General features: G+C 44.4%; 1 long non-coding RNA gene and 1 pseudogene across 1 annotated transcript; both read left to right on the top strand.

Annotated features, from left to right (window-relative positions):
• The first annotated feature begins 619 nt into the window (after positions 1-619).
• LOC123185228 (uncharacterized) lies at positions 620-1,867 on the top strand. Its single transcript, XR_006493233.1, has 3 exons — positions 620-892; positions 995-1,088; positions 1,797-1,867. It is a non-coding gene; the product is annotated as an uncharacterized lncRNA (long non-coding RNA).
• On the top strand, positions 1,868-4,661 carry LOC123191653 (probable inactive poly [ADP-ribose] polymerase SRO2; annotated as a pseudogene).
• The last annotated feature ends 8,638 nt before the right edge of the window (positions 4,662-13,299 follow it).

The raw sequence follows: 13,299 nt of genomic DNA, 5'->3' as shown, positions 1-13,299 counted from the left end.
ACTGTCGCTGCTTTTTTGCAAACAAGTCCCTCATCTTTTATGAAATCAACCCGCACTCCATATGGGCATCATCAACCGGGTAGAGGAAAAAAACACGTCGTCGTCGGTCTCGCACACGAAGGAGCAGTCCGTCTCCAACACGAACACGAGTGCGAACTAAAAAAGTCTATCTGTCGCTGATTTTCCCCTCATCCCTGTCTCTTCTGATCTCTCTCACCTCTCGTTGCTTTCCGCCGTCGACTGATTCCGAAAAGCGCCGCGCTCGACGCAGGCGTGTCGCCGCCGCCGCCGTCGCGCCCCCGTCCCCCTCTCCTCGGTGCCCGTCCTCTTTCCACCGTCGCCGAATCCGGACGAGACCGGCAGGATCCGCCGCATCTCACGCCCGCGGCCCGCCGTGGCTTTCGGCGGCATCGGGGGCGCCGGTCCGCCCCCGCTCCTCCGGGGCTGGCAGAACGGCGGAGCGGCGCTCTGGTCAGGTTCCTCTGCTTCGAGGGCGGCGCGTGGGCTGATGTCGAGGGCGAGGCGGCTGTGCCTCTGCGCCGGGCGTTCCTGGACGGGAGGGTGGTCGCAGAGTCCGCGTATGGCGGCAGGGAGTTCCTGTTCGACTTCCTGTGGATGGTGCGCATCGACGCTGGCACCGCCGAGGTGGTCGCCATGGGCTGGATTGACCGCGGGGCCTGCTTCTTCCCTGTGCCAGAAAGCGGGAGGAAGAGGAAGAGGGGCGAGCATGAGCTGGGGGACGGGGCGTCGTCCGAGGTGGATGAGAGGTCCGACGAGAGCAGCGACATGGTGGAGTCCTCAATCCAGCCTAATCTCCTGCCACTCTCAAGCACTCCCCGTGCAGCAGGCCTGATGTGTAGGCTGCCATGGCAAGGCTACATCCATGCATTCGGTACTGCTATCTCCCCCTCTCTCTCCTGATTTGCCTCTTCCATTCTCTCATTTGATTTAATCCCTTGAGCATATTTTCTTATGTATGCCTACAACATGCTAGGTGATTGTCTGATCTACCATGTGATTTGCGGTTCATGCGAAGTCATGAAATCTGGTCCGGATAGTGACATGATTTACTCTGTTTGATCAAACAGGTAGAAGCCGAAGCTGTTTTACTTTAATCTGATGAAGTCGGTGCTGCTATAAGCTAGGAAATCGAAAAATTCAACATTGGCAAGCTGGTCTTGTGCTCTTTGTCTAAAAGCATATTCTGAAAGCGAGGTTCTTATTGTGGATGTTTCAGCGTCAACCTGAATTTTCTTTAATCTACTACAGAAAGACCTTCTAGGGTGATTAGCTGCAGTACTGTGACAAATAATCAAAAAAGATCATTGTCTTCTCATTTAATATTCTAGCTGCCGGCCAAACATTGAAGGTTGCACTACAACTACTTGATTACAAGTTTTATGTGATTTTTTTTGTACAGCTTGCACAAACTCAGTGAGATCAGGAATCATCATCTCTCACATTTTTTCTCTTCAAAGGGAGGTGTCATCTCCTACATTTTTTTCTCAGAATCAACCATGTTTCTAATCCTAACCAGAAAGTTTCCATCGCTCGGCTCCTGATGGCATGATGCCTCATTTAAATTCTCTTATGTCATGGTGTTTGTATTCAGAAAATTAATTTATGATGCCTCATTTAGATTCTCTTATGTCATTGTGTTTGTATTCAGAAAAATAAGGCATGCTTATCTTTATCTCGGTGTGTTTGTGCTCAGAAAATTAATTTGCTTATTTTTGCTTTTTGAGGGCTATAACAATAGATTTCATTTTTGAAAATCTGCTTCTTCCCTGTTCCAGAGAGCGGGATGAAGAGGAAGAGAGGCGTGCCTAAGCTGGAGTACGGGGCCTCGTCCGGGGTGGATGAGAGGTCCAACGAGAGCAGCGACAAGATGCAGGGCCAGCTCCTAGCCGCTGCGCGCGGCGCCGACGGGGGCAATGCCAAGTTCGCGTGGTATGGCGCTCCATCGGTGGATGTGGCCGCGGCGGCGGTGGAGCACGGGTTCGGCAGGATGAACAACCGGGTCCTTTTCCATCGCGCGCACGGCGACGACGTCCACCTCTCGCCGCCTCGGTCTCTTTATGCCAGGTCAGGTCAGAGTTCTGAATTTGTGGTTTTGATCGATGGCAAGCATGAATATAGGCATATAGCTGTAGGATAATTTATCAGACACAGTTACCAATTCAGGATCTGTTCCAAATTGCATTCATATTATCCCTCCGTCCCATAATATAATTGATTCCATGTTATTTTAGCCTTTGGTTTCTATATCTTGATTCATACTCCTAGCTCAAAAATTATGGGGAAACAAGTTTGCATGAACGACAGTATTAGTTTATCTATGAATGCAGTAATTTGATTGGGTAATGGTTTGTGGAAGGGAGGAATACAAGCAAAACTAAATCATGTTTCCTGCTACCTAGAGTCCGGGTGATGAAATATGTTCTGAATGTTCTGTGAAGCAGTGCATAAAGGAACTTACGAGTATGAAATCATTTTTATGCAGCGCAATGCTAGCAAATGCAAATGAGAACGGCGAGGCGCATATCATGTTGTGCCGTGTTCTGTTGGGCCGGCCAGAGGCCATCCCGGCCGGGTCCTCCTAGCTCCACCCCAGCAGTGACAATTACGACAGTGCCATCGACAACATGCAGAACCCACAGTGGTATGTTGTTTGGGGCAAGGACATGAACATGAGGATCCTCCCAGAGTACGTCGTCAGCTTCAAGTGTCCCAACCTCCATCAGATGCAAGGTTAGTGAGTGCTCCGTCTGAATTGGTGTTGTAATTGTTCCGAGATGTGCCTGGATCTCATGTTATTATTCGTTGAAATTTTGGGTTTCAGGATCATCGGGAGCGAACTCCACACTAAAGAAGCCTTCGCCGGTGGCTCATGACATGTTTCCGACGCTTCTAGCAGAGATCCAGTGGTTCATGCCATCTTCCAAGCTGCAGATTGCAGGGGACCTACAATTGCTTCAAGGTAAATTGGTGGGGGTGCTTATTAGTATAGGGTGTGCCAATATAATAGCAATTACGGAAAGAAATCTAGAGAATTGGTCTCTGGCAGGGGGACTCTTGAGAATGGAAAACGGGGGAAGGGAGATGAGTTTGGGTGTCTTTTTTTATATATAGAAAAAGAGAGTGTGTTTTATCTGTAAGTGAAGTGTGTACGTGAAGTGCTTTTTATTGGCTAAGCCTAAATGATGAAAAAATAAAAAGAATCTTCCCAACCAAGCAACAAACTCTATTGATAAAAATCAACATAGTAAAAATAGTTAAAAAAATGTACATAGTTATATATTTATTCACACTTTCTAAAAACTGGTCAAATTTTCCTTAAAAACCAAAATAAAAAGTATTCACAATATTTAAAAAACATTCAAATAATGTTCTCCCTAAAAAAAATCGAGTTTTAATAAAACATTCACTTTTAAAAACAAAGAAATATTCATGTTTTTTAGAAAAAAGTAAAAAATAAAAATTGATTCACAAACTATTCCAAACTAATCTTCCATCAGATAAAGAACGCTAAGAGGGCTTTTTAACGTGCAAACTTCAGACTCTGAAAATAATAATTAATGCAACTTTATTACAAATGTTAAACTATAGTGCATAATATCACATGGATAAGGATGTATATAGATGGATTTTAAAGTGAGATTCACCCATTTCCACCGTTTGTAGTCCATATTGAAAAATCTTCTAAGACTTTATTTAGAAACGGATGGGGTACTTTGTTTGTAGTCTTTGTACAACCTGCTTCGTTCAGAAGAATGTTCTATCAAAGCAACCATGTCTGATATGTTGACATGAATTCTTTCATGTGGCCGTCCCTCACATTCCTTTGCTTTCAACTATTCCAGCCAGCTGCAATGAAGTCCTCCATAGAGAAGGGTTTGCAGAAAATGATCTTGGCATCCCAGATAAGCAGGTTGGGGTCAAAGCCGGTGCCCGGGGGATTTCAATGGATCACCAACACGAGAAACTGAAATGGCAGGACCAGAAAAGATGGTCCCAGATCTCACTGCAGCCGGATGTGCAAGAACACATCAATGATCATCTGTGAGACTGTGACACTGGAATTTTGTTGATGGAGCATTACCTCTGCTATTTAGCTTCTAGAATACAATGACTTGTATGTCCAACTATAACAGCTAGCAGCATGGTTTATCCCCTTCTGGTTGTACAATTTCTCTAGAGTGATGGCATAGGAAGAGCATGTGTATATGTTGAGGTTAGTCTTCTGATACTAATGCTCCAGATGTTCTTTGTAAACTAATGCTGCAAGTGTTTGTTTGGGACAAGACAAATAGTGTCCCAATTTTTACGAAAATGTGAATTAACTTTTATTAAAAATAAGAAAATTACCAAAATTAACCTAATTATCGATGTTTATTTAAATTGGACATAAAAATGATGCATAATGGCACATGAAGCAGATTGTGCCCTTTTTTTGCCCGGTGCAACGCATGGGCATTTGTACTAGTCTCTCCCTAATAATAAAGCACGGATTGAGTCTCCGGGTTCACCGTCACAATACGCTTTCTTGCTGTGAATTTACGCTTTCAGGTCTTTTTCTTGGAACAAAAATTCTTGAAACAGAAAAAGCAAAAAACTGCGTCCAACAGGATTTGAACCAGGGTCGCTTGGAGATAGCCTAGCGCCGCTAGCCAATTCAGCTAGCTTGCTTGTCACGTTAATTAACTGAAACTTAATCTAATCTCTCTAATACATGGGCCGAGCTGGCCCACTCCAAGGACGCAGCCAACCAAACAGGCCTATTTGTTGCCAGCTAATTAGTCCCACCTCGCCTTTTTCAATTTAATTTCACCGATTTATATAGGACTATGAGTTGTATGACAATCAACAAGGAGCCTCGAGGATTAACTAGCGAAGGATGAGATGTGGGTTGGCGTTGTGGCTGCACGATACACGAAAATAGAGGGGCATGAGAAAAACAAAAGAAGAATGTGTGTGGCCCAAACCAAATATGGAAAATCAGATAAGGACAATCAGCAGCCGCCGGCGACGCCCTGGGAAATCAACCCAGGAGAGGGAACGGAATGGAATTAGAAGGATGAAGAAAATGACGCACCCTCGATCTCCGATCCAGCAGAGGCGCCGAGGGGGAGTTCCGTCAGCACGACGGCGTGGTGACGATCTTGATGTTCACCTGTTGCAGGGCTTCGCCTAAGCACCGCTACAATATGACCGAGGTGTAATATCGTGGAGGGGGGCACCGCACACGGCTAAGGAACGATCAATGATCAACTTGTGTGTTCTAGGGTGCCCCCCTACCCCCGTATATAAAGGAGGGAGGGAGGAGGTGGCCGGCCCTAGGGGGGGCGCGCCATGAGGAGGGGGAAACCTACTCCAAGTAGGTTTCCCTCTCTTTTCCTTATCTTATTTGGAGGGGGAAGGAAAGAGTACTAGTATTAGGAAGTAGTACTAGTAGTAGTAATAGGAAGAGGGGGAAGGAGAAAGGAAAGGGGGGCCGGCCCCCCTCCCCAATTCGGATTGGGCTTGGGGGGGTGAGCCCCCTTCCCTTGCTCCTTCTCTCTTCCTCCTACATGGGCCCAATAAGGCCCATATACCTCCCGGGGGGTTCCGGTAACCTTCCGAGGCTCCAAACTTCTCCGGAACCTTTTCGGTGTCCAAATATATCCGTCCAATATATCAATCTTTATGTCTCGACCATTTCGAGACTCCTCGTCATGTCCGTAATCATATCCGGGACTCCGAACAACCTTCGGTACATCAAAATACATAAACTCATAATATAACTGTCATCGAAACCTTAAGCGTGCGGACCCTACGGTTCGAGAACGATGTAGACATGACTGAGACACATCTCTGGTCAATAACCAATAGCGGGACCTGGATGCCCATATTGGTTCCTACATATTCTACGAAGATCTTTATCGGTCAAACCGCATAACAACATACGTTGTTCCCTTTGTCATCGGTATGTTACTTGTCCGAGATTCGATCGTCGGTATCCAATACCTAGTTCAATCTCGTTATCGACAAGTCTCTTTACTCGTTCTGTAATACTTCATCTTATAACTAACTCATTAGTTACATGCTTGCAAGGCTTAGGTGATGAGCATTGCCGAGATGGCCCAGAGATACCTCTCCGACAATCGGAGTGACAAAACCTAATCTCGAATTATGCTAACTCAACATGTACCTTCGGAGACACCTGTAGTACTCCTTTATAATCACCCAGTTACGTTGTGACATTTGGTAGTACCCAAAGTGTTCCTCCGGTAAACGGGAGTTACACAATTCTCATAGTTACAGGAACATGTATAAGTCATGAAGGAAGCAATAGCAGAATACTAAATGATCAAGTGCTAAGCTAACGGGATGGGTCATGTCAATCACCTCATTCTCCTAATGATGTGATCCCATTAATCAAATGACAACACATGTCAATGGTTAGGAAACATAATCATCTTTGATTAATGAGCTAGTCAAGTAGAGGCATACTAGTGACTATATGTTTGTCTATGTATTCACACATGTATCATGTTTCCGGTTAATACAATTCTAGCATGAATAATAAACATTTATCATGATATGAGGAAATAAATAATAACTTTATTATTGCCTCTAGGGCATATTTCCTTCAGTCTCCCACTTGCACTAGAGTCAATAATCTAGATTACATAGTAATGATTCTAACACCCATGGAGTCTTGGTGCTGATCATGTTTTGCTCGTGAGAGAGGCTTAGTCAACGGGTCTGCAACATTCAGATCCGTATGTATCTTGCAAATCTCTATGTCTCCCACTTGGACTTGGTCCCGAATGGAATTGAAGCGTCTCTTGATGTGCTTGGTCCTCTTGTGAAATCTAGATTCCTTTGCCAAGGCAATTGCACCAGTATTGTCACAGAAGATCTTCATTGGTCCCGATGCACTAGGTATGACACCTAGATCGGAAATGAACTCCTTCATCCAGACTCCTTCATTTGCTGCTTCAGAAGCAGCTATATACTCCGCTTCACATGTAGATCCTGCCACGACGCTTTGTTTAGAACTGCACCAACTTACAGCTCCACCGTTTAATAAAAACACGTATCCGGTCTGCGATTTAGAATCGTCCGGATCAGTGTCAAAGCTTGCATCGACGTAACCATTTACGACGAGCTCTTTGTCACCTCCATATACGAGAAACATATCCTTAGTCCTTTTCAGGTATTTCAGGATGTTCTTGACCGCTGTCCAGTGATCCACTCCTGGATTACTTTGGTACCTACCTGCCAAGCTTATTGCTAAGCATACGTCAGGTCTGGCACATAGCATTGCATACAGGATAGAGCCTATGACTGAAGCATAGGGAACATCTTTCATTTTCTCTCTATCTTCTGCTGTGGTCGGGCATTGAGTTTGACTCAACTTCACACCTTGTAGCACAGGCAAGAATCCTTTCTTTGCCTGATCCATTTTGAACTTTTTCAAAATTTTGTCAAGGTATGTACTTTGTGAAAGTCCTATTAAGCGTCTTGATCTATCTCTATAGATCTTGATGCCCAATATGTAAGCAGCTTCACCGAGGTTTTTCATAGAAAAACTTTTATTCAAGTATCCCTTTATGCTATCCAGAAATTCTATATCATTTCCAATTAATAATATGTCATCAACATATAAAACTATAAATGCTACAGAGCTCCCACTCACTTTCTTGTAAATACAGGCTTCTCCAAAAGTCTGTATAAAGCCATATGCTTTGATCACACTATCAAAACGTTTATTCCAACTCCGAGATGCTTGCACCAGTCCATAAATGGAACGTTGGAGCTTGCACACTTTGTCAGCACCTTTTGGATGAACAAAACCTTCAGGTTGCATCATATACAACTCTTCTTCTAGAAATCCATTCAAGAATGCAGTCTTGACATCCATTTGCCAAATTTCATAATCATGAAATGCAGCAATAGCCAACATGATTCGGACAGACTTAAGCATCGCTACGGGTGAGAAAGTCTCATCGTAGTCAACCCCTTGAACTTGTCGAAAACCTTTTGCAACAAGTCGAGCTTTGTAGACAGTAACATTACCATCAGCGTCAGTCTTCTTCTTAAAGATCCATTTATTCTCAATGGCTTGCCGATCATCGGGCAAGTCAACCAAAGTCCATACTTTGTTTTCATACATGGATCCTATCTCAGATTTCATGGCCTCTAGCCATTTTGCGGAATCTGGGCTCATCATCGCTTCCTCATAGTTCGTAGGTTCATCATGGTCTAGTAACATGACTTCCAGAATAGGATTTCCGTACCACTCTGGTGCGGATCTTACTCTGGTAGACCTACGAGGTTCAGTAGAAACTTGATCTGAAGTTTCATGATCAATATCATTAGCTTCCTCACTAATTGGTGTAGTTGTCACAGGAACCGTTTCTTGTGATGAACTACTTTCCAATAAGGGAGTAGATACAATTATCTCATCAAGTTCTACTTTCCTCCCACTCACTTCTTTCGAGAGAAACTCCTTCTCTAGAAAGGATCCGATTTTAGCAACGAAAATCTTGCCTTCAGATCTGTGATAGAAGGTGTACCCAATTGTCTCCTTTGGGTATCCTATGAAGACACATTTCTCCGATTTGGGTTCGAGCTTATCTGGTTGAAGTTTCTTCACATAAGCATCGCAGCCCCAAACTTTGAGAAACGACAACTTTGGTTTCTTGCCAAACCACAGTTCATAAGGCGTCGTCTCAACGGATTTTGATGGTGCCCTATTTAACGTGAATGTGGCCGTCTCTAAAGCATAACCCCAAAACGATAGCGGTAAATCGGTAAGAGACATCATAGATCGCACCATATCAAGTAAAGTACGATTACGACGTTCGGACACACCATTTCGCTGTGGTGTTCCAGGTGGCGTGAGTTGCGAAACTATTCCACATTGTTTCAAATGTAAACCAAACTCATAACTCAAATATTCTCCTCCACGATCAGATCGTAGAAACTTTATTTTCTTGTTACGATGATTTTCTACTTCACTCTGAAATTCTTTGAACTTTTCAAATGTTTCAGACTTGTGCTTCATCAAGTAGATATACCCATATCTGCTCAAATCATCTGTGAAGGTGAGGAAATAACGATATCCGCCATGAGTCTCAACATTCATCGGACCACATACATCTGTATGTATGATTTCCAACAAATCTGTTGCTCTCTCCATAGATCCGGAGAACGGTGTTTTGGTCATCTTGCCCATGAGGCACGGTTCGCAAGTACCAAGTGATTCATAATCAAGTGATTCCAGAAGTCCATCAGTATGGAGTTTCTTCATGCGTTTTACACCGATATGACCTAAACGGCAGTGCCACAACTATGTTGCACTATCATTATCAACTCTGCATCTTTTGGCTTCAACATTATGAATATGTGTATCACTACTATCGAGATAAAAATAGACCACTCTTCAAGGGTGCATGACCATAAAAGATATTACTCATATAAATAGAACAACCATTATTCTCTGATTTAAATGAATAACCGTCTCGCATCAAACAAGATCCAGATATAATGTTCATGCTCAACGCAGGCATCAAATAACAATTATTCAGGTCTAAAACTAATCCCGATGGTAGATGTAGAGGTAGCGTGCCGACCGCGATCACATCGACTTTGGAACCATTTCCCACACGCATCGTCACCTCGTCCTTAGCTAATCTTCGCTTAATCCGTAGTCCCTGTTTCGAGTTGCAAATGTTAGCAACAGAACCAGTATCAAATACCCAGGTGCTACTGCGAGCATTAGTAAGGTACACATCAATAACATGTATATCACATATACCTTTGTTCACTTTGCCATCCTTCTTATCCGCCAAATACTTGGGGCAGTTCCGCTTCCAGTGTCCAGTCTGCTTGCAGTAGAAGCACTCAGTTTCAGGCTTAGGTCTAGACTTGGGTTTCTTCACTTGAGCAGCAACTTGTTTGCCGTTCCTTTTGAAGTTCCCCTTCTTCTTCCCTTTGCCCCTTTTCTTGAAACCAGTGGTCTTGTTGACCATCAACACTTGATGCTCCTTTTTGATTTCTACCTCCGCGGCTTTCAGCATCGCGAAGAGCTCGGGAATAGTCTTGTTCATCCCTTGCATATTATAGTTCATCACAAAGCTCTTGTAGCTTGGTGGCAGTGATTGGAGAATTCTGTCAATGACGCTATCATCCGGAAGATTAACTCCCAGTTGAATCAAGTGATTATTATACCCAGACATTTTGAGTATATGCTCACTGACAGAACTGTTCTCCTCCATCTTGCAGCTGTAGAACTTATTGGAGACTTCATATCTCTCAATCCAGGCATTTGCTTGAAATATTAACTTCAACTCCTGGAACATCTCATATGCCCCATGACGTTCAAAACGTCGTTGAAGACCCGGTTCTAAGCCGTAAAGCATGGCACACTGAACTATAGAGTAGTCATTAGCTTTGCTCTGCCAGACGTTCTTAACGTCGTCAGTTGCATCAGCAGCAGGCCTGGCACCCAGCGGTGCTTCCAGGACGTAACTCTTCTGTGCAGCAATGAGGATAATCCTCAGGTTACGGACCCAGTCCGTGTAATTGCTACCATCATCTTTCAACTTTGCTTTCTCAAGGAACGCATTAAAATTCAACGGAACAATAGCACGAACCATCTATCTACAAACAAACATAGACAAGCAAAATACTATCAGGTACTAAGTTCATGATAAATTTAAGTTCAATTAATCATATTACTAAAGAACTCCCACTTAGACATACATCTCTCTAGACATCTAAGTGATTACGTGATCCAAATCAACTAAACCATGTCCGATCATCACGTGAGATGGAGTAGTTTCAATGGTGAACATCTCTATGTTGGTCATATCTACTATATGATTCACGCTCGACCTTTCGGTCCCCGTGTTCCGAGGCCATATCTGTATATGCTAGGCTCGTCAAGTATAACCTGAGTATTCCGCGTGTGCAACTGTTTTGCACCCGTTGTATTTGAACGTAGAGCCTATCACACCCGATCATCACGTGGTGTCTCAGCACGAAGAACTTTCGCAACGGTGCATACTCAGGAAGAATACTTCTTGATAATTAGTGAGAGATCATCTTAAAATGCTACCGTCAATCAAAGCAAGATACGATGCATAAAGGATAAACATCACATGCAATCAATATAAGTGATATGATATGGCCATCATCATCTTGTGCTTGTGATCTCCATCTTCGAAGCACCGTCGTGATCACCATTGTCACCGGCGTGACACCTTGATCTCCATCGTAGCATCGTTGTCGTTACGCAATCTATTGCTTCTACGACTATCGCTACCGCTTAGTGATAAAGTAAAGCAATTACAGGGCGTTTGCATTTCATACAATAAAGCGACAACCATATGGCTCCTGCCAGTTGCCGATAACTTCGGTTACAAAACATGATCATCTCATACAATAAAATATAGCATCATGTCTTGGCCATATCACATCACAACATGCCCTGCAAAAACAAGTTAGACGTCCTCTACTTTGTTGTTGCAAATTTTACGTGGCTTCTACGGGCTTAAGCAAGAACCAATCTCACCTACGCATCAAAACCACAACGATAGTTTGTCAAATAGACTCCATTTTATCCTTCACAAGGACCGGGCGTAGCCACACTCGATTCAACTAAAGTGAGAGAGACAGACACCCGCCAGCCACCTTTAAGCACGAGTGCTCGTAACGGTGAAACCAGTCTCGCGTAAGCGTACGCGTAATGTCGGTCCGGGCCGCTTCATCTCACAATACCGCTGAACCAAAGTATGACATGCTGGTAGGCAGTATGACTTATATCGTCCACAACTTACTTGTGTTCTACTCGTGCATATAACATCAACACATAAAACCTAGGCTTGGATGCCACTGTTGGGGTTTGTAGTAATTTCAAAAAATTTCCTACGCACACGCAAGATCATGGTGATGATATAGCAACGAGGGGAGAGTGTTGTCTACGTACCCTCGTAGACCGAAGCGGAAGCGTTGACGCAACGTAGAGGAAGTAGTCGTACGTCCTCCGGTTCAACCGATCCAAGTACCATTACTCCGGCACCTCCGAGTTCTTGAAACGCGTACAGCTCGATGACGCACCCTCGATCTCCGATCCAGCAGAGGCGCTGAGGGGGAGTTCCGTCAGCACGACGGCGTGGTGACGATCTTGATGTTCTCCTGTTGCAGGGCTTCGCCTAAGCACCGCTACAATATGACCGAGGTGTAATATCGTGGAGGGGGGCACCGCACACGGCTAAGGAACGATCAATGATCAACTTGTGTGTTCTAGGGTGCCCCCTACCCCTGTATATAAAGGAGGGAGGGAGGAGGTGGCCGGCCCTAGGGGGGGCGCGCCATGAGGAGGGGGAAACCTACTCCAAGTAGGTTTCCCTCTCTTTTCCTTATCTTATTTGGAGGGGGAAGGAAAGAGTACTAGTATTAGGAAGTAGTACTAGTAGTAGTAATAGGAAGAGGGGGAAGGAGAAAGGAAAGGGGGGGCCGGCCCCCCTCCCCAATTCGGATTGGGCTTGGGGGGCACGCCCCCTTCCCTCGCTCCTTCTCTCTTCCTCCTACATGGGCCCAATAAGGCCCATATACCTCCCGGGGGGTTCCGGTAACCTTCCGAGGCTCCAAACTTCTCCGGAACCTTTCCGGTGTCCAAATATATCCGTCCAATATATCAATCTTTATGTCTCGACCATTTCAAGACTCCTCGTCATCTCCGTAATCATATCCGGGACTCCGAACAACCTTCGGTACATCAAAATACATAAACTCATAATATAACTGTCATCGAAACCTTAAGCGTGCAGACCCTACGGTTCGAGAACGATGTAGACATGACTGAGACACATCTCTGGTCAATAACCAATAGCGGGACCTGGATGCCCATATTGGTTCCTACATATTCTACGAAGATCTTTATCGGTCAAACCGCATAACAACATACGTTGTTCCCTTTGTCATCGGTATGTTACTTGTCCGAGATTCGATCGTCGGTATCCAATACCTAGTTCAATCTCGTTATCGACAAGTCTCTTTACTCGTTCTGTAATACTTCATCTTATAACTAACTCATTAGTTACATGCTTGCAAGGCTTAGGTGATGAGTATTGCCGAGAGGGCCCAGAGATACCTCTCCGACAATCGGAGTGACAAAACCTAATCTCGAATTATGCTAACTCAACATGTACCTTCGGAGACACATGTAGTACTCCTTTATAATCACCCAGTTACGTTGTGACGTTTGGTAGTACCCAAAGTGTTCCTCCGGTAAACGGGAGTTAC

Source organism: Triticum aestivum, chromosome 2A (genome assembly GCF_018294505.1).
Source record: "Triticum aestivum cultivar Chinese Spring chromosome 2A, IWGSC CS RefSeq v2.1, whole genome shotgun sequence".
NCBI classification, from domain to species: Eukaryota; Viridiplantae; Streptophyta; class Magnoliopsida; order Poales; family Poaceae; genus Triticum; species Triticum aestivum.
Note: the sequence above shows the minus strand (reverse complement) of the source record. Positions and strands in the feature narration are given on the sequence as shown.